This window comes from Mustela nivalis (assembly GCF_964662115.1).
Source record: "Mustela nivalis genome assembly, chromosome: 18".
In the NCBI taxonomy this organism is placed as follows: domain Eukaryota; kingdom Metazoa; phylum Chordata; class Mammalia; order Carnivora; family Mustelidae; genus Mustela; species Mustela nivalis.
The window spans coordinates 23,502,335-23,528,687 of NC_139037.1; positions in this window are offsets into that span (position 1 = coordinate 23,502,335).

The following is a 26,353-nucleotide window of genomic DNA, read 5'->3' on the forward strand; positions in this document are numbered from 1 at the left end:
AAATATGTTCTAAATTAACTTCCTCAATCACTTGTATATCCAAATTCAGATAAATGGTTAAAAAAAACCCGTGCCCACAGTTTTCAAATCAACCCGTGCCCACAGTTTTCTTCCCTGGCCAAACAATAATTCTCCTGTCTTTTGTAGGATTAATTGCTTGATTTTTGCCTATTACTTCTTGGGGAATATGACATCTTAGGAAATATGGAAATACTCGGTTTTAAGTGAACAGAGTAGAAGGATTAATTAAGGAAGGGATTATAGATATCAAACACCCACATGTACATACACTCTATCAGCTGCCCCCATAGCATTCACCTTGAGGCTGCAGCCCAGCTTGAGGACATTTCTGCTGTGGGGTAACAAAGACACGCAGAGTCCACTACTAACTCCCGCCCTGATCCAGTGAGTTCACACCTTGCAATTTAGCCCAGTACCGTCCAGAATATATGAATCCAGTATTAGGATGGGAAGAAACCAAAAGTCAGAGCTAACAGTTGGGTAAGTGAAGATCCAGACCAGAGTCCAGATGCCAGATCAAACTCAGCACAACAGAACATTGGCGGACCCACAGGACAGCCTGGTTTCTAAATTCCCTTTGACTACGGCATTGGGAAACGCACTAATTTGGTCAACATTAAGTGTCCAGTATATGAGCACCCTATGTTACTCATACTTACCTCAGTAATTTTCAAAGTATAGTTTAAATATCTCATAGGGGCGCCTGGGTGACTCAGTCGGATAAGCAGCTGCCTTCAGCTTGGGTCATGATCCCAGGGTCCTGGGATAGAGCGCTGCATTGCTCTCCTTGCTAGCAGAGAGCCTGCTTCTCCTTCTCCCTCTGCCTTCTGCTCCCCTACTTGTGCTCTCTCTCTCTCTCTCAAATAAATATACAGTATCTTTTAAAAAATATAAATCTCATAATTTTGATAAAAAATTAACCAATATTTATGAAATGAATAACAACTTTTACCTCAGACTTGTAGTAAATATACCTCAGTCCTCAAGTGGTAGAACTCTAAGGTGTGTTTCATACTATCTTTCCGAGCTTCCCAGCTGGACTGAGCCCTAGTTGTCCAGAGTGGTAATCTGCCTGCTAATCCACACTCTACTGGCTCTCTTTATTTCCCCATGGGTGCTTCCCGGGAACACCATGCAAATAAGCTTTAGATTTATATCCTTGCCTCACAATCTGATTTTGGGGGATCCTAACCTAAGACATGGCTGACACACAACTCTAGTGTTCTTTTACTATGTTGCTAAATGTGGCCTCACCTTTATTTCCTATAGCATATTCTTAGGCTCTTGGACCCACACGGTGTGAAGATGTCCTCACTGATTTAATGGTAAGGAGTCTGGATGCTGAAGTTATACAGAGTGAAGCACCAGCTAAAGTTTTTCCATGCATTATTGCGTGACTTTGGCTAAGTCAGTTAAAAAAAAAAAATCTTTTAATTAATTAACTAGTTAATTAATTTATTATTAACACATAATGTATTATTTTTTCATGGCACAGGACTGTGATTCATCAGTCCTACAAAATACATAGTTCTCACCACAACACATACCCTCCCCAGTGTCCATCACTAAGCCCCCCCATCCTACCCCTACCCCTACCCCTCCAGCAACCCTCAGTTTGTTTCTGAAGATTAAGAGACTATAACAGTCTGTCTCCCTCTCTGGCTTCATCCTGTTTCATTTTGAACTCCATTCCCCTATGATCCTCTGCTCTGATTCTTAAATTCTGCAAGGTAGGAGTCACAATCTATCCCTTCATATATATATATTTTTTTCCTTTCTCTAAAATTTTGGGATGCAGTTTCCTCTAAGACCAAAATATACCCCAAATCTAGTGTACGTTTCTGTTCTATTGACCCATCTGATCACATTCTCCATCCACCAACCCCACCCCAGGTTTTGGGTCTCTTCTGACTTGTTTAGTGTATATCTATCTCTGGGGTCATTGTTGCCCTTTTAGTATTTTGTTCTCTCATTCTTCTATTCTTTGGACAGAATGACAAGATGTAAAAACTCACCTCAAAAAAGAGAACAAGAGGGGCGCCTGGGTGGCTCAGTGGATTAAGCCGCTGCCTTCAGCTCAGGTCATGATCTCGGTGTCCTGGGATCGAGCCCCGCATCGGGCTCTTTGCTCAGCAGGAGCCTGCTTCTCTCTCTCTCTCTGCCTGACTCTCTGCCTACTTGTGATTTCTCTCTCTGTCAAATAAATAAATAAAATCTTTAAAAAAAAAAAAAAAAAAAAAAAAAAAAAAGAGAACAAGAGGCAATGCTGATTGCCAGGGATCTAATCAATATGGACATTAGTAAGACGTCAAGGCTAGAGTTCAGAATAACGATAATAAAGTCAGTATTTCTTATATCATGGTTTCTTCATCTGTTTATACACTAACAATTTTTCTACCTCACTTATTCTCATTTTAACTCAGAAAACACCAGGTAATTTAGAACCTACAGCTTTCCCCATCATGCTGTTCTTATTAAAATATTTACACGCCAACCTATCTTGACATGTTTACATAGCACATGCCTTTTATTTATGTTGAACTTTTGCCTGTTCCTGGGTAGAAGGATTTCCTCAAAAGTCATCATCATAACTCAAACAGGAAAACATAAATGCAGCAACATTACTCAGACAGGAGAATGTCTTAGTTTGGGTAATATATATTTTCTTTTGCTAAAATCACTGGACCATTTTTTGAATAATATTAATGATGGACATTATGAAAATCATGTTAAACTACCTGAGCACTTAAACTTTATAATATCATAACATCCCTACAAGTCAGGTATTGTTTCCAACATTAGTTGTGAAAATTCAAACTCAGTACAGTAACTAAGATTACTTAGTTTCGCAGCTAATAAATGTCAAAGCCAATATTTGAAAACTGATCTGTTTTGGCACTAAATCAAGAATTACTTAAAATAAACTGTTGTGGATTCCATTGGACGTAATAATGCGTTTCAACTCAAGTCACCTTTCTTGCTTTCTACTTTTACCCAATACTAATTATGACCCACAAATCAACCAAGAAAAAATGATACATACCAAATGGTCAACAAACAGTAGCTTCCGTTATTACTATTACTAGACTAAGTATTAGAGAAGTATATTTTGAATTCTGGAGATTTGTTCAAATGCTATTTATTTCTATTTCTATTTCAAGAAAGAATCCTATATCTAGCTTCAGAAACCCAGTATGTAGGCACAGGTCTGATATTAAAATACACAAGATTTGCACTTGTAATCTATGTCTAATCAAACTTTTTTTAAATTAAGCTTCATGTTACTTTATTATACTGGAACAGTCACCATAACCAAAAGTTTATTGTTTATTGTGGACCAACTTGTTTAGGAATGGTTGTTTCCGTTCAACCTCGTCATTAAATTCCTTGCCAGAATTCACTGCTCATTATATATATTTTATTTTATAGTTTCCAAGTCTGACCATTCAATTTGTCCAGAAGTTCTGCAAGTTATTTAATATCTTCTGATAGTATTTTTCCCTTAAAATACAGTAGTGTCTGCTTTTTGTAAACAAAACCAAAACTGCTCAGTATCCACCAATAGTGCTTAATATAAGAAAAAGGCTCAATAGATTAATCAATGAATATGTAATACGGGCTTCTGGGTTTCAGACTGGTTAGTGAAAAAGCCAGGAAAACTTGGGTTGTTTATGCTTTCCTCAAACAACTCAAAACTCTTTCCTCAAACAACTCAAAACCCCAGATATCTCCAAAATATCATTTGTGGTTCTTCTGTTATCTGTTTTCTCAAATCTCTGAGCTAGGAAAGAAACAGTTCTAAAAATTGATATATTTACTTCAGTGACTTAAGTGATCTTTCAAACCATTAATTTATGGCTAATACCCAATAAACAACAATAAAGGAACATACGTTTCTTCTAACAAGCCTTTGCAATTCTCCCTCGAAGAAGAGAATTCATATTCAAATTATGCTTGCTTATTTTTATATGTATTTTGTATGTTTACCTTGAGAAAATGAATTGTCTCTTCATTTTAATAATCCTCACATTTTTTTCCAAATATGCCTTGTATATTTTAAAGAAACTTGACCATCATCATTGAATTAAGGTAAAAAGAAAAAAAAGAAAAGAAAAAAAAGCACACACACACAAAATAATATTTTTCCTAATTTCTATGAAGTCTTCTTTCAAATTCAAAGCTATATTGTAAACTATTGACTTCATACTGAAAAATGTTACCCTAAGGAGAATAAGTTTCTTGTATAATCAAATTGGACAGACATGGAAACATTAATTCTTATGTATCACTATGTGATGGATTGTATTGACAAAAATATGCAAGATTTAGGTGTTATAAAAACAAGAGATCCAAAAATTTATCATCTGAATTATAATTTATCCCACCTCAGAACAGGTCCTTTTGAATGTAAATGACTAGCAAAATGTATTAGGTATAGTATACTTAACAAACATAATTTATTCTCAACGAAGTTTCTCAAAGATACAAATTTAGGGTTCTATAGAAAGGAGAAAAGTGTTGTAATAGAGATGCACGTTTATCATATTAAAATGCAGCATTGGACTCTGGGAAGTTTTAGGATTTTATTCTTTTCATTGTGCTTTGTTTTTCTCATGAAATATTCCATTTCTAGTGTCAGTTCCAGAGTACATTTAAAACTTTTAAGACATAGCAAGAAAACCCAAAGAAAAGGCCTTTCAATTCTTACCACGAATTTGTAAGCACAGACCAACTTTTAAATATTTTTAAAAGAAAGAGTTGGAATCATTTAAAAGTTCAGCTTGTATATTTGCTCAACTTCAACCCTTACAAAGAACATTCAAGATTCTTTGGGTATAAGATAAACATGCATTCCTTAAGCAAAGAAATCATACAGAGAAATAAGGACTGGCAAATATTTAATATTTTAAGGTATGGAGGAATCTTGTTTTTAAAATATGACACACAGGGAATTGTGTTTAAATGGCATTATATTTTCCATTAGAAATAGAGCTAGTTTATATTTTCTGAGTATTTCATTTTAAAAAGAGGCTGCTTTGGGTGTATTTTTAACACACTGAATGATTCATAATTGTCCATATCTCAGGTGTGTCAGAAAAATAATAGAGGAAATGGAAACTTCTAGTTCTGGAATTGAACAAACTATTCAAAATCTTTCCTTTCCTTTTTCTTTTTTTCTTCCTCCTCCTTCTCCCCTCCTCTCTTCTTCTACACTTTTTTTTTTTTTTTTTTTTTAAATAGAGGTCAGGGCAGTGAGCATAGTGCAGAGCACTGTTATTTTCCCAAAACTTTTTGGTTTGGGACGTGTGGCATATTGAAATATGCCCGAGTCACTTCCCAGGGGAAAGTGGCATTTAATACCTTGCTAGCATGAGCGAATGCTATCACTGAACTACTTGTCAGAATACAACATATGTGTTCTTAAAAGATTCAGCACTGGGGTGCCTGGGTGGCTCAATAGGTTAAAGCCTCTGCCTTCGGCTCAGGTCATGATCCCAGGGTCTTGGAGATCCAGCCCCACATCGGGCTCTCTGCTCAGTGGGGAGCCTGCTTCCTCCTCTCTCTCTGCCTGCCTTTCTGCCTACTTGTGATCTCTGTCTGTCAAATAAATAAATAAAATCTTTAAAAAAAAAAGATTCATCACTACTGTATATGAAATGCATCTCAACTCTGAGAAATATTTTTTCTAAAAGACTCAGAAGGGGGCCAAACAGGTGATCTTCCCTGATTTGCATTGACTTTAGAAAATAATCGGAAAATCAACCCAAATCTTGTCCTTGTGTTATTTCTTGGGGTAGTATGGGGAAATTAAAAAAAATCACAGTCCTGAAAATAAGGGAAACATTCATATGTAAAGTGTTTCACAAACTAGATTGTATATTTACCAAATTTCTGTGACTCTTATACTCTATTCTTCCCTTGTTAATTTTTAAATAAAGTTAAATTGCTTACATAAATCACCAATAACTCCCTAGACCAAGGATGAAAAGCAGTTTTCATATCACCTGAAAATTTTAATGCACTTGTCATAGGGGGTGTTCGGCTGAGAAGAATTCTGAATCTATACCAGAGCTTATCTACTTATCTATTTGTTTAAAAATAGAAACTCATACAGTATCCAGTAGTATGTTGGAATTGACTTGTATAAGACTTGAAAGAACCAATCATCAGATAATTAGGAATTGCATGAAATGTTAAGTGTAAACATCTTATTAAAATATTAAATAATACAAATGAACAATTAAATTATACTACAAAGTTAAGAAAATATCAAAATATATTTATATCCTAAATATTTTACTACATTTTAATAGTATCTATGCTCTTGAAGTTATTTACATCTAATGTACCTGTATAATGGAAATTTGTGTCCCAAATGTCACTGTGCAATTCTTTCCAATTCCACTTTTGGTAATGCCACACCAGGGCTTGAAATTGGCCATGACAGGATTATATATATGCAGCCCAGAAACCAGCAAATGCTGCAAACCAGAGGTCCTCCCCCAACCAGCCCGCCCAACCCCCACCCTGCCCGGAGCCCTGCTGTTTAAGCTTTGGAGTGTTTACTGTGGGACATTGTACATGTGCTGAACTCATGTTAAACCCTTGAATCCTCAATAAGCCATGATGTAGCTATTATCCTTAATTTATTTTACAGATGAAGAACCTAGGGCAAGGTGTTTAATCTCTGCCTTCCTGTGGTCTACACAGGTAAATAGTGTCCCCAGAATGGGAACGTGGGCAAACTTCAGCTCACAGACTGTTTCCGAACACTTCACTCCATTTCACACATGTGGTTGAGAATGCTCCCTGCCTGGGAAGGAGACGTGAAGAGCAGCCAGAGTCAGCCACACTGTCGTGCACCTTAGTCTACGTGACGGGCGGTCCTTCCCAAGGACTGGACCCAGCTCATCTGACGCTCATACGCTTTAGTTTCCTCACCTGAAAAATGTTGACAGCTATAATCTCTACTGATGTCTAAGCGAGGCCAAGATGAGCTAATGCAGCAGAGTCTGATACACACCAAGTCCCCTCATCTTAGATGTGTTTTCATTCTATTTGACGCAGACTATGAAAACTGCCCTTTTATTTGACTCTAGCAATTTTACAGAAGCAATGATTGTCTTGCAAAGTCAACAAGTTAGAGCAAGAATGAAACGCTAAAGAACGATGAGAAATAGAGCAGACGTCACACAGAATAGGGAGGTTAGGAAAGAGAAGGATAAGGGAAAAGACGAGTGTCAGAGAGAGAATACAGAGCAGAGAGAAAACAGAGACCCCAAATGAAGCAAAGAGAAAAATAAAGAAGGAGCACAGGACACTTTATTAAATCTTCATAATCTTAATGTGGATAATGGTATTATTAACAAAGGTCAAGCTTACTTCTAACCAGGGCAGATAATTTTGTTTTCCTATAGCACAACTATTGTGACCCTGCCTGGATACCCTTGTAGTGTATTTGTACGTGTTTCCCAACACGGACAGGGATGTCGGAACACACAAACTTTCTTTTTTGTCTGTGCAAATCTTTATCACCCTCAGTACTTTCTATAAAATAGAACTCAATAAAAGTTGAAGTTAAATATTAAAGTTTGAAACATTTAAATAAATATGCTTCGTCTTGTGAATTTTCCATAACAAAGAAAATTTTAAAAAATCATATATTCTCATTAGCCCGCAAATCCATTTTATGATGATTTAGAAGTTGATGACTGTTCCACAAAAATGGCATGCTGAAAAATAATCTCCATTTGATGGCATATGATTCAAAATTAATTTTTATTGTAAATCTTTGCCCTAAGAGATAATCTTCTCTTCCAAAACTGAAAACGAGAGATGGCAGGAATACTTGCTGTGCTTCTAAATCAGTGCTCGCCTACAGATCAATTCTACTCAAATTAATTTAGGTCCTTTGGCACATTTTTACTAAACATCACATTATTGAAAATGTAAAATATGCCAAGCCAGCTATTGAGAGGAAAGTATTTCAGTATGAGCTGCACTTAAGCTTTTATTGGTACATAATTATGAAATATATGATAAATTCAAAAGCATAAATATAAGCACAATTATTGCATTAACATTCACAGTAGAAGAACATGAAGTTTTTTAGAAGTCCAGAGAAGAATTTATGATTATTAGTAACTCAGATAAAAGTCATAGACATATTCCAAATAGAAGGAAGCCCTTAAGTTCTGCATCAGAAGGCAACATGCTCCTCACCACTGTGCTTCCACCTGATATAGACAGTAGAGGGACATGTGTATAATGTCCATGTGTATAATGTGCTTCCACCTGATAGAGATAGTGGAGGGACATGTGTACAATGCAAGGAGTTTGGGCCAGGAATTCACCAGGAGGCTTCTTCTTGAGTATTGTCAAATGGCCTCTATCTGCATCTTAACAATTGATGTTCTGAATTAAGAACTTATTTTCATTATAATTAAATTTCAGGGCATTGCTATTTAAGTCATTTAAGACATACAAGACCCTATGCCAGATGCAAGAGATAAATGGCACACTCATTCATTCAACAACAGCAAACACAAAAGCAAACCACAAGCAAATACATCGAATCTATATCTGAAACTATGCAAAGTTCTGGGAATACAACAGGAGAATCACAGCCTCCTTCCTTTAGAGTTAAGTAAAGCAAGATTCTTCTATCAACAGAAGGCTATATAACTCAGTGGAAAGAGCATTTCCAGTGGAATTAGACTGACCTGCCTTTTATCCTGGAACTCTTCCATCTATTGCAGTTGTAGTTTAAATCAGATAAACTTGCCAAACTGGTCCCTCATCTTTAAAACTGATGCTATACCTAACTCATAGGATGGTGGTAAGAATCAATTAAGATACTTTGAGATTCTGGCATGGTGTCTAACACATTAAACACTGACTCAATATAATTAATGATAATTTTCTCACCATAAGCTCTATAGCATTCCCGCCAATGTTATTATATTTTGTATCAATATATTCTATTCATAAATCCTCATATTAGATATTAGTCTCCGTAGAGCTTTCTTTCAAATATTAATATATCATTTTTACCTTCCACCTGTACCAAGGTTAAGGTGTTTTCTTAAGATGCAGGGAAATAAAAACCCTTCCAAATATATGATTGTTCTTATATTACTGAATGGCAAACTTTACTTAAATATAACTGTATGACATTCTGTAATGATGTAAATGACAAGAAATATCGATTATAACCCATTTAGTAAAGATAAAAGGTACATTTAGCAACTTATGGATAGATACTCCTTGAGGGAAAGGTGATGATCACTATTAGGTAAACAGAAGAATTATTTTTTTTTAAGATTTTATTTATTTATGTGACAGACAGAGATCACAAGTAGGCAGAAAGGCAGGCAGAGAGAAAGAGATGAGGATACAGGCTACCCGCTGAGCAGAGAGCCCGATGCGGGCCTCAATCCCAGGACCCTGGGATCATGACCTGAGCTGAAGGCAGAGGCTTTAACCCACTGAGCCACCCAGGCGCCCCAACAGAAGAATATTTTAAAGGCACCAAAAATCTAACCAAGTCTAAGGACATATTTTTACCCAGTTGGGAAGGTTAAACATGAATCGAAAGGACAAAAGGATATTGAAGAAATTAACATTCATGTCTATCTTCTATGTATTAAGTGTGATGCTAAGCACTTACAAATTAGACATTTAGGAGAGTAAAGATAAAAGGTACATGATATTATTGCCTTTAATTTGCTATGAAAAAAAAATGAGAGAATAGTTATCTGACCATGAGTTTTTAAAAACCCATACTACATTTGCTCTACATAACATGATTAGTTATCAGAACCATATTTTAAACCTAAGTCCATTGGTCTAGCATTTTTCCCCCCCTTTGGGAAGATAACTGCTCTAGAACCAAGTGCCAGGTTTTGGGTAGGACAAGGCGAAAAAAATAAACCTACTGTTGCTGTATGACTATATTTCTACTGCCTTAAATGTAGTCGCAGTCCTAATAACAACAGATGCTTCTTCCATTTAAAACATGGAAGGATAATTAAATTCTAAAGCTCAACTCTGGAAAGTACTTTTCGTGTTTGGTAGGGGGCTGAATTATTGCTTATTTTTTTCTACAGTTGGGCAATTTGTGAAATTTTATTTTTATTTATTTATTTTTAGGAACTAATTACAGATAAACTAACGCCTGTTGAACTTCTGAGACTTGCCTTTTCTCCTATGGCTGACAGAACGTGTACCGAGTTTTATATGATATAATAACCAATGTAAAATGCATAAGGCCAATTTGAGCCTTTTTTCTAATGAGTCAGATCTAAAAGGGCCAAAACTTTAATTGGGGAGGAGGAGAGCTTTGGATGCTATGCTTGTTATTGTTCAATATTTCTGGATGACTAAGAAAGGTGCAGCAAAGCTTATCTATTAAGCAGTCCTCAGAAAGCTAGTCTCACATTCAATTCCTCTCCCTCCAATTCTAATTGTTAATTCATGTGTAAATACTAATCCACCTCAAGAAGTGACAATGAATGTTATCCGATATAATGTGCATGATGTGTGGTGAACTAAAGCTCTGTAATATGTTCAAAGATCAACCGCGGCTTTGTGGATTAGTGCATTCCTGTCTTCTATTAAGAGAAAAGAAAAACAGCTAAGGCTGGGCTGTATGGTACATTGGCTGCTCATAATTTGTGCTGATATTTTTCTGTCAGCATTATTTCCTTTGGTTTACCACTTGCAGCAAACAGATTAGTAAACACCATTAGCTTAAGTCTAGTAACTACAGTCAAATTAACTTTGACCGGAGAAATAACCGCACAAGAGATCATTTGCCACTAATGGGATCTCAGTGTTCTACTGAAGAGAAAACTCTGGTTGTAATTGCTGAAGGATGCTGTACCAAGAATTTAAAAAAAAAAAAAAAAAAAAGATTTCTAGAATTCAGCATTATCTCATCAAAATTGTGCACACATTTGTTGTAAGAGATCAATTTGATATTAGAGTGGAAAACAGTGGAGTCCAAGCATGGAAAATAGATGCTTCATTTGGCACTTGATGTTGGGGACAGTGGTAGGAATAACTGCAGTGAGATTAAGGTCCCATGTGAACCTATACATAAGCAGGAAGATGAAAGAGTCAGTCATACTCCTTTACAGCTGTCTTTCCAAGATGGACAAACATTCCAAGACCTTTCTTTCATATTCATGTTCTAATGTGCAATGTCTATTTCATCAGATACATCTTAAAAACCCACAATTTCACTTTGTATTACTAAGAATTCATAATCTCCAAAATACAATCTCCAAAACAGTATATGACATACTTCCAAAAGTCTATTGCACAGTAAGTTTTTAAGCAAAAACTGGATCACAAGGAAGAGACTTTCTTTTATGTACAGAAACAGCATTTTAGTTAAACTGTTGTGTGGAAACTTCTTACGGAGGTGAGTTAAAGGAAAAGATGGGGCTTCCAGATAAATGGTGGGCTATTAATAATTTTATAGCAAATGTTTAATTATATGCTTTTCGCTTGAGAGTTAGTGTTATTGAATAATGCTACTTTAAGAGTAACTTTTTCAACCTTGAAAATGTTAGTTGTTTGTGAAGAGTATAAGGCTTTAGAATCAAGTCCCATTATTTGTCCTTTGGGGTTTAGAGATAAAATTAAATCTTTCTAAAACTCCATTTTTTCCCCCAAACAAATGTCTGAAAGACTTTTTACATTCAAAATGGAAAACTCACTGTATATTCTGATTTAATGGGAATACATTCATTCTTTCTGCTAACATTTATCCCTGAGATAAAAATTCAAAATGATTGCACCTCTTACCTTGAGAAATATTACTTGATGAGTCAATAGATTTGAATTTGGAGGAAATTTAGATAGATCAAAGGCACGGTTGATCTTTTGTTAATCCTTTATGTGAACAAGTGTTGGAAAGTGGGTGGTAGAGGTGCTCGCTACCTTAGTACATTTTCATCATCAGGTTGTCCAGATAAAGTACAAAACAGCATACTAGATCTGAAAGATCTACTAAATCTGCTAGACCTAAGCCCTAGGAAGTCAAAAACACAGACACAGAAAATTTAACAGCAGCATTTTCTACCTAAAATATACTCAATTTAGAGCAAAATCAAAATGTGTCTATCACGTGGGGATGACAAAAGCATTACCTTCTATTCCAACTTCCATTTCCCCCATTCAGAGCATAATAAAAATGGTAGTCAATAAATATATAGTCCTATAAGTAGAGATACTGGTTCTTAAAATTTACATTCAAATCACAACAGGTTGCTTGCTAAAATCAAGTATTACATACAAAACCTAAAGCAACAGATTCAGTATCTCCAGAGATTACAGCTGAGAAATCTACATTTCAATCATCTCTTTAGGTGACTTGTACTCATTAAAGATTGAGGTCCACTGGGATTAAAAAAAGAAAAAAAAATTGAAAAAGAGAATTTGGACTTTCCTGTAACTAGTTCCTTAGCTTATTGGAGGTCCTCCCCACTCTCTTTGCCCATTACAAAAAAGGAAGCTATACATTATTCATGCTCCAGCCAACCACATGCGGTTGTGGGAGATCATTTGTTTTCACTCATTCTTGTTTCCTGACAAATGTACTCAAGGTTTCACATTTTCCCAAGTACTGCTTTAGCTGTATCACACAAATTTTGATGTGAAGTGCTTTCCTTGTTATTAAATTCTAAGTATTGTGCGATGCTTTTGACTGCTTGATATGTAATTCAAAATGCAGTTGCAAACAGAAACCATTTTCAAATAATGGTTAGAAATAACTGGAATAATGCTCTTGTGATAGCACTTCAAGTATATTGGAGTTTAAATAAGGTTTTGGTTATTGTCTGCAAACCCAAAGACTAATCCACCCATAATTTTTGTGAAACAATATGTTATAAATTTAAAAAAAACAAGTACTTATAAAAATAAATTCTTATAATATACAAAGATTTTTAATTTAATTTTTTAATAAAAGGCCTGTTTATACTGGTGAGAACTACTTTAATAATATAAAACCATATACCATTACAGCTCTAAGGACATCCAAGATGTTGATTCTAGTCTTTCTATGTATTTTTTTCTTTTATTATATGTATATTTTTCTTCAGATAGCTATATAGAAAATATCTTAACAGAAAAAGTTCTCAAACCCTCCTCCTGTTTTTCTCTCTTCCCATGGTCCTGACCTGCTAAGCCAACATAATAATTCACAACATTAAGTGGGCAATAATTGTAATTCAGTGGACCTTAACCTTCAAAGGTTATTTTTTAAAGATTGACGCAGGCTAGTAAGTGGTAAGTGAAGACATATTTGAGCAGAGAATCTGCTCTCAATTCTGGACTTCTCCTGTTCTCATTGTGGTTCCTTAAGTGAAGAGAACAGAACTTAATGGAACTAGTGAGAAATTGCCCAGAGTAATGAGCTACTAATAATGAGGTAATCACTTTTTCAAGATTTCTTCTAGTTAATATATTTGTAATCTTTTAAATTAGTGACACCTCAATTACCTAATGCACGAATAGCAAATCAAAGCATTGGGCCATTTGCTGGTTCTATTACTTGACTCCCAGAGTCTAAACTGCTTCTACACTCCAAACTCTATATAGTTTTTAGACTCCAAAATCAAGAAAGAAAAATACACATTGTTCTTTGGTCATAGGAATGTATGACCACCAGAACCAGACATTAGTTAGCAAAACATTACGTAACAGAACATAACAGAAGTTAATGTCAACTTCTCATCAGAATACAGACTTCTGAGAGCCAGTCCATTGGACACAGCCCCATCTGATTCAAAACCAGCCACTGAGAGCTACAAGGCAGTCTTCAGTTCTGTTGTTAAACACACACAAAGTTGCTATTTCTGAAGTTCTATAATCCCTTCACTGATTTCCCCAATCCTGTATGAGACTATCAGTTTGATCTTTCAAAAAGATTATTCTTTATTAGTTCATTGTCCTTTTGCACTAGAAGCAAAAAAATTCAGTGTCAAATGGTGACTTTTCTTTGATGATAGCAAAACTGCATTAACTATATGGGCTTCTATATTTCAAGGGTGACCAACTATATTTGTTTATCCACTGCAGCAAATGGATTGCATTTTTGTTACAGTAATCATTAAATAGGGAAATATAAATAAGACATGTGCATCCAGGGACACCTGGGTGGCTCAGTTATTAAGCATCTGCCTTTGGCTCAGGTCATGATCCCAGAGTCCTGGGATTGAGCCCTGTGTTAGGCTCCCTGCTTGGTGGGTAGCCTGCTTCTCCCTCTCCCACTCCCCTGGCTTGTGTTCACACCCTTGCTGTGTCTCTGTCAAATAAATAAATAAAATCTTTAAAAAAAAAAAAAAACGTGCATACACACACTCACACAAGAACACTCACGTCCTGTTTTCATAAAACAAAAGTTCCTTCTCCAATTAAAACCAAATATTAGAGCCAAATGTTTAGCAAGTAAATGAGAGGAAGTAAATACCAGGTTAGTACTCCCCAGAGTTAAAGCTATAAATACGTTTTAAAACTCGCTTCTACTCAGGAGCAATAGAAAAAAAAAAATGTTTTTAAAAGGTCCAGAGACATGTTTTCCTTGACAATCATTTATTTCTCTTTAGTGGCTAAACCACAATTTTCTGCTGGGAATTCTTTTCTTTGGGAAATGTATTTTCTAATAGAAAATCTTAAGACCTATATCATCAGTTAAATATACCACAGATTGAGACAGGAGGCATAACTAATCTGTATTTAAACTTTTGTCCATCATACAGAATACTTGATATTTACCAAGGAGCATGGTTACATGAAGAACATGTGCATGACTTCTGGAAAGAACAATAATTATCTGTGGATAGTGATATGCAAGAGATTACAAGGGAAACTCAAAATTTCCATTGGAAAGAGTTTGTTTTTCCATAAATTATTTACATGCTACTTCTGAGATATTTGCATATACTATAATCAGGTAGCTTATATTATAGCTATTGAGGACCACAAACCATTTATGGATTTTTTTTTAAGATTTTACTTATTTATTCATGAGAGACACAGAGAGAGAGGGAGGCAGAGGAAAAATCAGATGTACTGCTCTGTGGGACTCAATCTCAAGATCCTGGGACCATGACCTGACCCAAAGGAAGATGCTTAACTGACTGAGCCACCTAGGAGCCCCCATTTATGGGTATTTGTACAAAAGAAATTTAGGAACAAAAGATGGAGATCCAGTGTAGAACATACTCTCAGCTAACTTATTCTAGAAACACCTATGTGGACTTTTATATTGAACTTTGGAGGAAAATAATAGAATATATAGCAACTGTACAACTCTATACTGTCACTAATAAAATGAAAAGTAAAAAAAAAAACTTCAAAATGAATAAATAATTACATTTATTGTCTACTGGAGATACAAATGAACTTCTGACTATATTTTCAATGTATCCTCACAGCCACAGAGAATGTAATTCTTGGAATTCCCATTATATAGATAATAAAAGGAGAGAGAGAGAGAGGAAAACAGAAAAAAATAAGCCTGGTAAATATCCTAAAGATAAAGGAAATACTGACATCAATGAAAAGGCTAGAGTAAGGCACTCTAAAAATCATGTCTTTCATTAAAGTGATGACAATATGGACAAAAAGATCAGAATCAACTTTTTCAGAATTCAGTACATTAACTAATGGTCTAAAAATTGAAGAAGTACTTACTAAAAAGAGAAAAAGAAAGACACACTAAATATTAGTGTAAACAGTGAGGTTTGTCACCTTTTATCCGGTCTTCTATGCTAAGGTGGATTTAAGTTGTGATCTCCAAGGCTTAGTATTAAAAGTATGTCTCCACATGCACACAGAATCCCTGATAAAGACTGGAAGAAACATGGGTTCAATATTTCTAAGGAAATCTCTGTCCAACTGAATTAAGTGAGCAGAGACTTTGTTGGTCATACATGACAAGGAATATACTTTGAAAAATTAGTTCTGCAAAGACAATAAACAAATAACCAATAACAACACCAAGTGTCAACAATAAGAAACTATGGGAAAGTCAGAGAGCCTAATTCCAAAAATTGCTATTTTTTCATATCAAAAATGTCCAGTTTTTAAAAAACAAATTAAGAGACAAATTTTAAAACCAAAATATTATGATCTATATCCAGGGAAAAAAGCATTCTGTAAAACATTCCTTAAGAAGATCTAGATGAGAGGCATGCTAAACAACATTTTAAATCAGCTATTCTAAATGTGGTCAAAGAAGCAAAAGAGAATATGAGAATGATGTATTCCTAGATATAGAATACAAATATAGAGATTGAAATTATAAAAAAGGACCAAGTGGAAATTCTGAAGTTGAAATGTAATTGTAATGAGGAAATTGTAATGAGGAAATTGTAATGAGGAAAAATTCACTAGACAGGTTCAATAACAAATTTGAGCAGGCAAAAGAATTAATCAGTGAAGTTAAGATAGACTAATAGAGAATATTTTGCATGAGAAACAAAGAAAAATACTTTAAGATGAATGCAAGTATAAAGAAAATATATCAAAAGAATGGGATGCAGATAAGCAGTGTTTATAGAGAAATCTGAAGCTATAAATGTCTATATTTTTAAAAGATTTTAATAACGTAGGCTTCCATCTTAAAAAGAAATTTTTTTTTAAAAAGCAAACTAAAGCCAAATCAAATGGTAAGAAGGAATTTTAAATATTCAATCAGAAATAAATTAGAGAACAGGAAAACAATAGAGAAATTCAATGAATCTATTATAGGTTCCTGAAAAGAACAAGAAAAAAACTGGCAAATCATTAGTGAGACTAAAAGAAAAAAAAGAAGACTGGAATGACAAAAATTAAAAATGGAAGAATGACATTATTAATGACCTTGCATAATTCTACATATTATATATTATATATAAATTATATACAAAACACAAATATATATAAGGAGAATACAATGAATAGTATTTATCAGTAAATTAATCTAGATAAAGTGGACAAATTTCTACAAAGACACATATTACTGATATGGTTCAATAAGAAATAGAGAATCTGAATATACTGCTAATACGTAAAATTTGAATTAGTAATTAAAAACTTCCCATAAAGAAAAGTCAAGGACATGAAGGTTTCCTGATGAAATCTACTAAAGGCATAAATAAGAATTAAGGGCTAGGCTTCACAAACCATTTCAAAAATTAGAAGATGAGGGAACACTCTCCATCTCATTCTATGAGGCCAGTTTTACCCTTGTACTAAGACTAAAGATATCATCACAAAGAAGAAAATAACCAATCAATATTACTTATGAATATAAACACAAATATCTTCAACAAAATATAAGCAGATTGTATCCAGCAATATATAAAAAATTATACTCCATTACCAAATGGGATTTATATCAAGAATACAAGGTTTAATCTACATAGTGAAATCAACCAATATAATACACCTACTGATAGAAAAAAGGATAAAACACAAGGTTACTGAAATAGATGCAGAAAAATAATTTGACAAAATCCAACAACTTTCTGAGATAAAATATAACCAACAAACATGACAAAGACCTCTATAAAAGTCACAGGTAAAATCATACTACAAGCTGTATGATGAAAGCCTTTCCCCCTAAAATCAGGAGCAAGACAAGAAAGTTCATAATCCCCATTTGAATTCAGTAGCATACTGGAGCTAATTAGACAAGTAAAATAAATAAAGGTATCCAGATTGAAATTGAAAAAAGCAAAAACATTTCTATTTGTGGATGGTATTGTCTTGCATACAGAAAATTTTTAGGAACACACACACATACAAACACATAAACCCCCACACATGCATGCAAACATATTAGAGCTAGTAAACAAGTTCATCAAGGTGGCAGGATACACGATAAAAATACAAAAATCAATTTTATTCCTATTTACTAGCAGTGAAGAATCTCAAAACAAAATTAAGAAAACAATTTCATTTACTATAACATGAAAATACTTAGGAAAAAGTTTAACAAAAGTGACGCAAAACAGGTACACTTAAAACTGCAAATGAAAGAAATTAAGGAAGAATTAAAAAAAAAAAAGTATTCCTTAATCATGAATCACAAGATGCAATGCTCTATTAAGATGAAAATATTCCTCTGATTGATCTATATATTAAATTGTTACTGCTATCAGAATTCTAGTATTCTACAATTATTTTGGTGAAAATTAATAAATTGAACATAAAATTGATAGAAAAACACAAGGAACAACTAGAACAATCTTTTTTAAAAATTACAAAGTTGGAGAATATAGACTTCCTGATTTCAAAGAGTACTGAAAAGTCATGGTAATATATACTATGTACCATATTCTTGTGTTATAAGAATAGACATATAAATCTATGGAATGTAATTTAGAGTCTAGGAAAAAGTCCTCATATTTATGGTTAATTGATGTTTGATAAAGGTGCCACGACGATTCAATGAAAAATAAATGGTTATTTTAGGAAATGATGCTGGAACAACTAGATATCCACATGCAAAAGAATAAAGTTGGGAAACCAATTCACACATATAAAAATTACCTAAATTGATCAAAGACATAAGGAATAACTAAAATTATAAAAATGTTGGCACAAAACAGGTATAAATCTTCATGAATTCAGGTTAGATGTAAATTCTTAGATATAACACCAGAAGTGCAAGCAACCAAAAATAAAAAGTAACTTCTACTTCATCACAATTAAAACTTTTGTTCCTCAAGCAAACACTAGCAAGAAAATGAAAAAAAAATTAGCCACAGAATGGAGAAAATATATGAAAAATCACATATGTGTTAAGGTCCAGTGTCCAGAATATATAAAGAACATTTACAACTCAAAAATTATTACTCGAATTAAACAATTACCGAATAATAGGAATTGACTTTTCTTCAAAGAATATATGTTAATAGCCAAGAAGGACATAAATAGATGTCCAACATTATTAGCTATTAGGTCACTGCAAATCAAAATGTGATACCATGTTAAACCCACTAAATATCTATCATCAAAAACACAAACAAGAACAAACATTTCTAAGAATGGGGAGAAACTGAGATCATTTTAAATGACTGGTTAGCATGGAAAATGGTAAAGCTGCTTTGAAAAACAACTCGACAGTTCTTTAAAAAGTTAGACATAGAATTACCCTATGAGCCAGCAATTCTTGGTCTGTGTGCATACCCAAGAATACATGTATTTAAAAAAGGTAAAAGATCCTTGACAGACATAGGACACATGGTTTTAGATACAGGCTCTTTATAACTTTCATTATTTAACTGAAGGATTAGGAGAAATGCCCTTAAGGAGAATTTATAGCACTTTATCATAGATGAGCAAGAAAACTAAATCCATAAAACATCACAAACTGAAGCCCCTTGTGATTATTTAACTGAAATACCTAACTTTCTATAAGAAACAAACCATATTCTCACAGATTAATTGAAACAGAGAGAAAGATAAATTTCTTACAAAGTACTCTACTTTTTATTGATTCTGTCTTTGGCCAAGTTAAGATCAGACAAAAAGAGAATGCTATAGGGTAAAGATCTTAGAATATGCATCAACTGCATACTTAATCATGTGTGCCTGAAATACTATTTTAAGATGATTATTTATGTGTATTCATTAACTTCAATACTGACCAAAATGGCATTAATGTTCCCTTCAACTTCAATAAATTCTAGACAGGCTATCTTCCTGATCATATCCTTTGACATTCTCTTTCTTAGAACCTTTGCTTTAGAAAACTTACAATTTTAAGTTCTTTCTCTGTCCCCTTAAGATTTAAATCTACAACTCAGCAAAGTCTTTCTCAAGGACACAGGAGCCACTGCTCAGAAATGTAATCATCAAGAAAGCAAGCATTCCTATCTCCTAGTCTCTGTGGAAAAAAAGGAGCCTAACTTCATTAAGCATCAGTTAGTAAACAGACACACCTAATCACAGTAACCAACCTTCTCCTAACATCTTCCAATACTTTCCCATTAGCTCACCCCACAGTTTAAAAATCCTGCTTTTTGTTTCAGCAAAATTGAGTTCAGTGTCTCCTCAAGTGACATAGTCTAGAACAAATTCTTCCTTGCCGTCTTTAACAATGGTCTTATGCAATTTCTCTTGAACAATATGAACACCGATCTACAGAAATAAAATGGAAACCCAGAGATAATCACATGAAAAAAGAAAGTGTGTGTCAATGTAAAAAATACTTTCTGGAAGAACGAAATAAAATAGATGTAACTTTTCTAAAAAGTTGACTAGCGCTAACCAATTTATCATTCCTATCATTGAGAGACAGGAATAGGCTGGCCCACAGACCCTAGAAAACCAACACAGCTAAGGTAGAAATGACTGAATGCAAGATTAGGCAGAAATGCAGTTTCAGCAATGCCATTTTTAGGAACTGAGCAGGATGGAAAGGTCAGTATTTTAAGACATGGACATAAAGTGTCAAGATTTTCATATATGCTCATACCAAGGGGAATGAAACTGGGAGGTGTGAAGCATGTTTATTAATGCTGAATTGCTGTCACTACAGAAAAATAGAAAATTGCTGTCGCTATAGAAAAAAGAAAAATAACCACCAAAAAAAAAAAAAAAAAAACACACACAAACCATTCTATTTAAGAGGAACATCTCAGGGGTGTCTGGGTGGCTCCCTGGGTTAAGCCTCTACCTTTGGCTCAAGTCATGATCTCAGGGTCCTGGGATCGAGCCCCACATCAGGCTCTCTGCACAGCGGGGAGTCTGCTTCTTCTCTCTCTCTGCCTGCTGCTGTGTCTACTTGTGATCTCTCTCTCTCTGTCAAATAAATAAATAAAATCTTTAAAAATTAAAAAAGAGAAGAGGAACTTCTCAGGAAGCATGATCATTTCCCTGAAAAATCATTCCCTATTCTTCACAGTTTTATGATTTTTAGCACAAATCATACACATAATTTGTTAGATTTGTGGATCTCATGTATCTTTGGTACTACTATAAAGTTACTTTCATGGAGAGATTCTCTTTGTAAGTTCTGTGCTTAGTATATAGAAACAGAATTGATTTGTGTATACTAACACTGTGTCTTACCACTCTGGTATCCTTACTATTTATAAAAATTTGCAACAGATTCTTTGAGATTTTCTATGAAAAACATCACATCCTCTGTGCATAGTTTTAATTTTTTACTTTTTAGTCTCTATTATTTTACTGAATTGTGTGAGATTTCTTGTACTATGTGCTGCTGCTGCATTTATTACTTGACAAATCAGGCCCACACTTGTATCAATTCTATGAGACCAAAGAGAAAGCAATGGAGATTCTTCTCACATACTTCAGTCCATAGGGACCTTAGGCCAGAGCTTCTGGCCAGAAAGACTAGTTTTCTCTTAGAGTTTCAGTTATACCCTGTGTCACAGCTCTGGGCTGGGGTCTCTCTTCATGGTACAAGTAGGAAAGATAAGAGAAGGATAAAACACAGAAAGAAAGATGGACATTTCTTTCACCTTCTCCATCTTTCAGGGGCCCACTTTTCTAGACTTCTGGCAATACATATGGAGATTTTGTTCGGAGTTGCTGATGTCTGTGTTGCCTAATAATCCTGGACGTGCTGCCCAACATCTAAAAAAGGGTTGACAGAAATACAGAAGGAGGAGGAGGAAACTTCTTCTGTACATGTCCCTTCTCAAATTTTTACTTTCCTCCGAAATATGCTACTTCACAATTCTTCAGTAGTTGTGTTTTGTCCAGCAATTTTAGTTGTAATCGGTAGGGGAAATAGGCTATAAAAAACTTACTTTACTCCATTTTGCCTAGAACCAGAAGAGTTAGAAATTTTAAGAAAAAAAAAATTACAACACTTAAGTAAGAGATCTGCAAATCTTATACAAATTCTTCAAGGAAATAGAAAATATTGTTCAATCCTTGTATGAAGCTAATATGGCTTAGAATGCAAGATCAGAAAAGAGCATCATTTAAAAGAAAAACTCGAGGTCAAAATAAATCATGCACTTAAATGCTTATATTTAAATGTAACTTATACAATAGATGAGTGTAATCATTAAAAATATGAAGATCCATAGTGAATGGAATGTATCTTTAAAATAAACTGACATGTTAATAAGTACACAGTAGTTATTATGCTTAAAAATAGCATAATGTTTTCATGGATTTATGTGTATATTTTAATAAACATATATGCCAGACATATCAATATGTAAAACCTATGCATATAAATAATACAAAACATCAAGCTATTAAAGTGGTTTTCTCTCAGTGGAAGAATTTTGGTAATTTTGTGCTTCTCCCCCTTCTTTTTCTTTAACTCCTTTTGCTAATTTTTAATGTTTCCAGATTTACTTATAAAAGAAATAGAAATGTATTTAATATATTGGTAAATTAAATGTGTTTAGAAAAATTTTAAAGCATGTAACAGCCTTCTAAAACAGGGAGAAGGTGCAAAATGTGTTCCTATGCTTTTGAATTTTAAATAGAGCACCATTTATACTAATAACTTAATCCTCATATGCCAGATTTTGAATGATTAATGAAACAAACTATTTTAGAATAATTATGTGCATTTTGAATATGCTGTTTTACTGAGGCTTTTCTTCGTTTCACAGGGTTTTCAGAAATCAGATAGAGGGTCAGTTAGCATTAAAGGTGTAAAAATTCAGAAGGACCCAGGTTCAAAAAGTGCATCTTTCACTTCCTCTCTGTTAATAGACTTGCTTCACGTTCTTGTCAATGACTGACATACACTCTGAGCCAAACAGCTTCTCCTGCTACATGTAATGGCAATATATCAACTTTTTTTTTTTTTTTTTTTTGGCCAGAGAGAGAGAGACCAAGCGAGTACACACAAGCAGGCAGAGAGGCAGGCAGAGGCAGAGAGAGAAGCAGGCTCCCCGCTGAGCAAGGAGCCCAATGCAAGACTCCATCCCAGGACCATTGGATCATGACCTGAGCCGAAGGCAGCGGCTTAACCCACTGAGCCACCCAGGCGTCACAATACATCAACTTTTTGAACAAGATTTGGCAGCTGTGGGAGTTCCTGAAAATGCAACTGGAAGGTAAGTGTGAGGCAAAGACTTATTTTTCATTTCATTTGCCTTGAATCTTTCCATTTTTGTGGCACACTTATTTTATCTAATTTAAATTAGATTTAAGGTAACAACAAACCAATGGGGGTAGAGAGGGATAAAGAAAGGAAAAGAAAGAGGAGTCAAGATGGCGGAGAAGTAGCAGGCTGAGACTGCTTCAGCTAGCCGGAGATCAGCAATCTAAAGATTGCAAACACCTGAAAATCCATCGGCAGATCGAAGAGAAGAACAACAGCAATTCTGGAAACAGAAAAACAACCACTTTCTGAAAGGTAGGACCGGCGGAGAAGTGAATCCAAAGCGACGGGAAGATAGACCCCGGGGGGAGGGGCCGGCTCCCGGCAAGCAGCGGAGCAACCGCGCACAAAATCAGGACTTTTAAAAGTCTGTTCCGCTGAGGGACATCGCTCCAGGGGATAACCGGGGCAAAGCCCACGCGGGGTCAGCGTGGCCTCAGGTCCCGCAGGGTCACAGAAGGATCGGGGGTGTCTCAGTGTCGCAGAGCTTGCGGGTATTGGAACGGGAAAGCTGGCACAGAGACAGAGCCGACAGTAAGCTCGCAGCTCGGTGTTACCTTGAACCGGTCGCGGGCTCAGTGAGCTCGGAGCGCGGCGGGAGGTCAGGAAGACGGGAGTAATTGGGCGCTGTTCTCTGAGGGCGCACTGAGGAGTGGGGCCCTGGGCTCTCGGCTCCTCCGGGCCGGAGACCAGGAGGCCGCCATTTGTATTCCCGTCCTCCGGAACTCTACGGAAAGCGCTCAGGGAACAAAAGCTCCTGAAAGCAAATCCGAGCGGATTACTCACCCCGGCCCCGGGTAAGGGCAGTGCAATTCCACCTGGGGCAAAGACACTTGAGAATCACTACACCAGGCCCCTCCCCCAGAGATCAACAAGAAATCCAGCCGAGACCAAGTTCACCTACCAAGGAGTGCGGTTTCAATACCAAGGAGAGCAGCAGAATTCCAGAGGAGGAGAAAGCAAAGCACGGAACTCATGGCTTTTTCCCTGTGATTTTTTTGTCTTGCAGTTAATTTAATATTTTTCTTTTTCATTTTTTGTTTTTTTTCTTGCCTTTTGGTAAATTTTTTTTTAACTTTTACCTTTTTCTTTTTTAACGTTTTTTAACAAGTTTATCCAATATATATTTTTTCTTTTTTATATTTTTCTTATTTGTTTTCCTTTTTTTAATACTTTTTTCTTTTTTTTTTTTCTTTCTTTCTTTTTGAACCTCTCTTTATCCCCTTTCTCCCCCCTCATGATTTGGGATCTCTTCTAATTTGGTTAAAGCATATTTTCCTGGGGTTGTTGCCACCCTTTTAGTATTTTACTTGCTCCTTCATATACTCTTATCTGAACAAAATGACAAGATGGAAAAATTCAACACAAAAAAAAGAACAAGGGGCAGTACCGAAGGCTAGGGACCTAATCAATACAGACATGGGTAATATGTCAGATCTAGAGTTCAGAATGACAATTCTCAATGTTCTAGCCGGGCTTGAAAAAGGCATGGAAGATATTAGAGAAACCCTCTCGAGAGATATAAAAGCCCTTTCTGGAGAAATAAAAGAACTAAAATCTAACCAAGTTGAAATTAAAAAAGCTATTAATGAGGTGCAATCAAAAATGGAGGCTCTCACTGCTAGGATAAATGAGGCAGAAGAAAGAATTAGTGATATAGAAGACAAAATGACAGAGAATAAAGAAGCTGAGCAAAAGAGGGACAAACAGCTACTGGACCACGAGGGGAGAATTCAAGAGATAAGTGACACCATAAGACGAAACAACATTAGAATAATTAGGATTCCAGAAGAAGAAGAAAGAGAGAGGGGAGCAGAAGGTATACTGGAGAGAATTATTGGGGAGAATTTCCCCAATATGGCAAAGCGAACGAGCATCAAAATTCAGGAGGTTCAGAGAATGCCCCTCAAAATCAATAAGAATAGGCCCACACCCTGTCACCTAACAGTAAAATTTACAAGTCTCAGTGACAAAGAGAAAATCCTGAAAGCAGCCCGGGAAAAGAAGTCTGTATCATGCAATGGCAAAAATATTAGATTGGCAGCTGACTTATCCACAGAGACCTGGCAGGCCAGAAAGAGCTGGCATGATATTTTCAGAGCACTAAACGAGAAAAACATGCAGCCAAGAATACTATATCCAGCTAGGCTATCATTGAAAATAGAAGGAGAGATTAAAAGCTTCCAGGACAAACAAAAACTGAAAGAATTTGCAAACACCAAACCAGTGCTACAGGAAATATTGAAAGGGGTCCTGTAAGCAAAGAGAGAGCCTACAAGTGGTAGATCAGAGAGGAACAGAGACCATATACAGTAACAGTCACCTTACAGGCAATACAATGGCACTAAATTCATATCTCTCAATAGTTACCCTGAATGTTAATGGGCTAAATGTCCCTGTCAAAAGACACAGGGTATCAGAATGGATAAAAAAACAAAACCCATCTATAGGTTGTCTCCAAGAAACTCATTTTAAGCCCGAAGACACCTCCAGATTTAAAGTGAGGGGGTGGAAAAGAATTTACCATGCTAATGGACATCAAAAGAAAGCAGGAGTGGCAATCCTTATATCAGATCAATTAGATTTTAAGCCAAAGACTATAATAAGAGATGAGGAAGGACACTATATCATACCCAAAGGGTCTGTCCAACAAGAAGATTTAACAATTTTAAATATCTATGCCCCCAACGTGGGAGCAGCCAACTATATAAACCAATTAATAACAAAATCAAAGAAACACATCAACAATAATACAATAATAGTAGGGGACTTTAACACTCCCCTCACTGAAATGGACAGATCATCCAAGCAAAAGATCAGCAAGGAAATAAAGGCCTTAAACGACACACTGGACCAGATGGACATCACAGATATATTCAGAACATTTCATCCCAAAGCCACAGAATACACATTCTTCTCTAGTGCACATGGAACATTCTCCAGAATAGATCACATTCTTGGTCCTACATCAGGACTCAACCGGTATCAAAAGATTGGGATCATTCCCTGCATATTTTCAGACCACAATGCTCTAAAGCTAGAACTCAGCCACAAAAGGAAGTTTGAAAAGAACCCAAATACATGGAGACTAAACAGCATCCTTCTAAAGAATGAATGGGTCAACCGGGAAATTAAAGCAGAATTGAAAAAAATCATGGAAACAAATGACAATGAAAATACAATGGTTCAAAATCTGTGGGACAGAACAAAGGCAGTCCTGAGAGG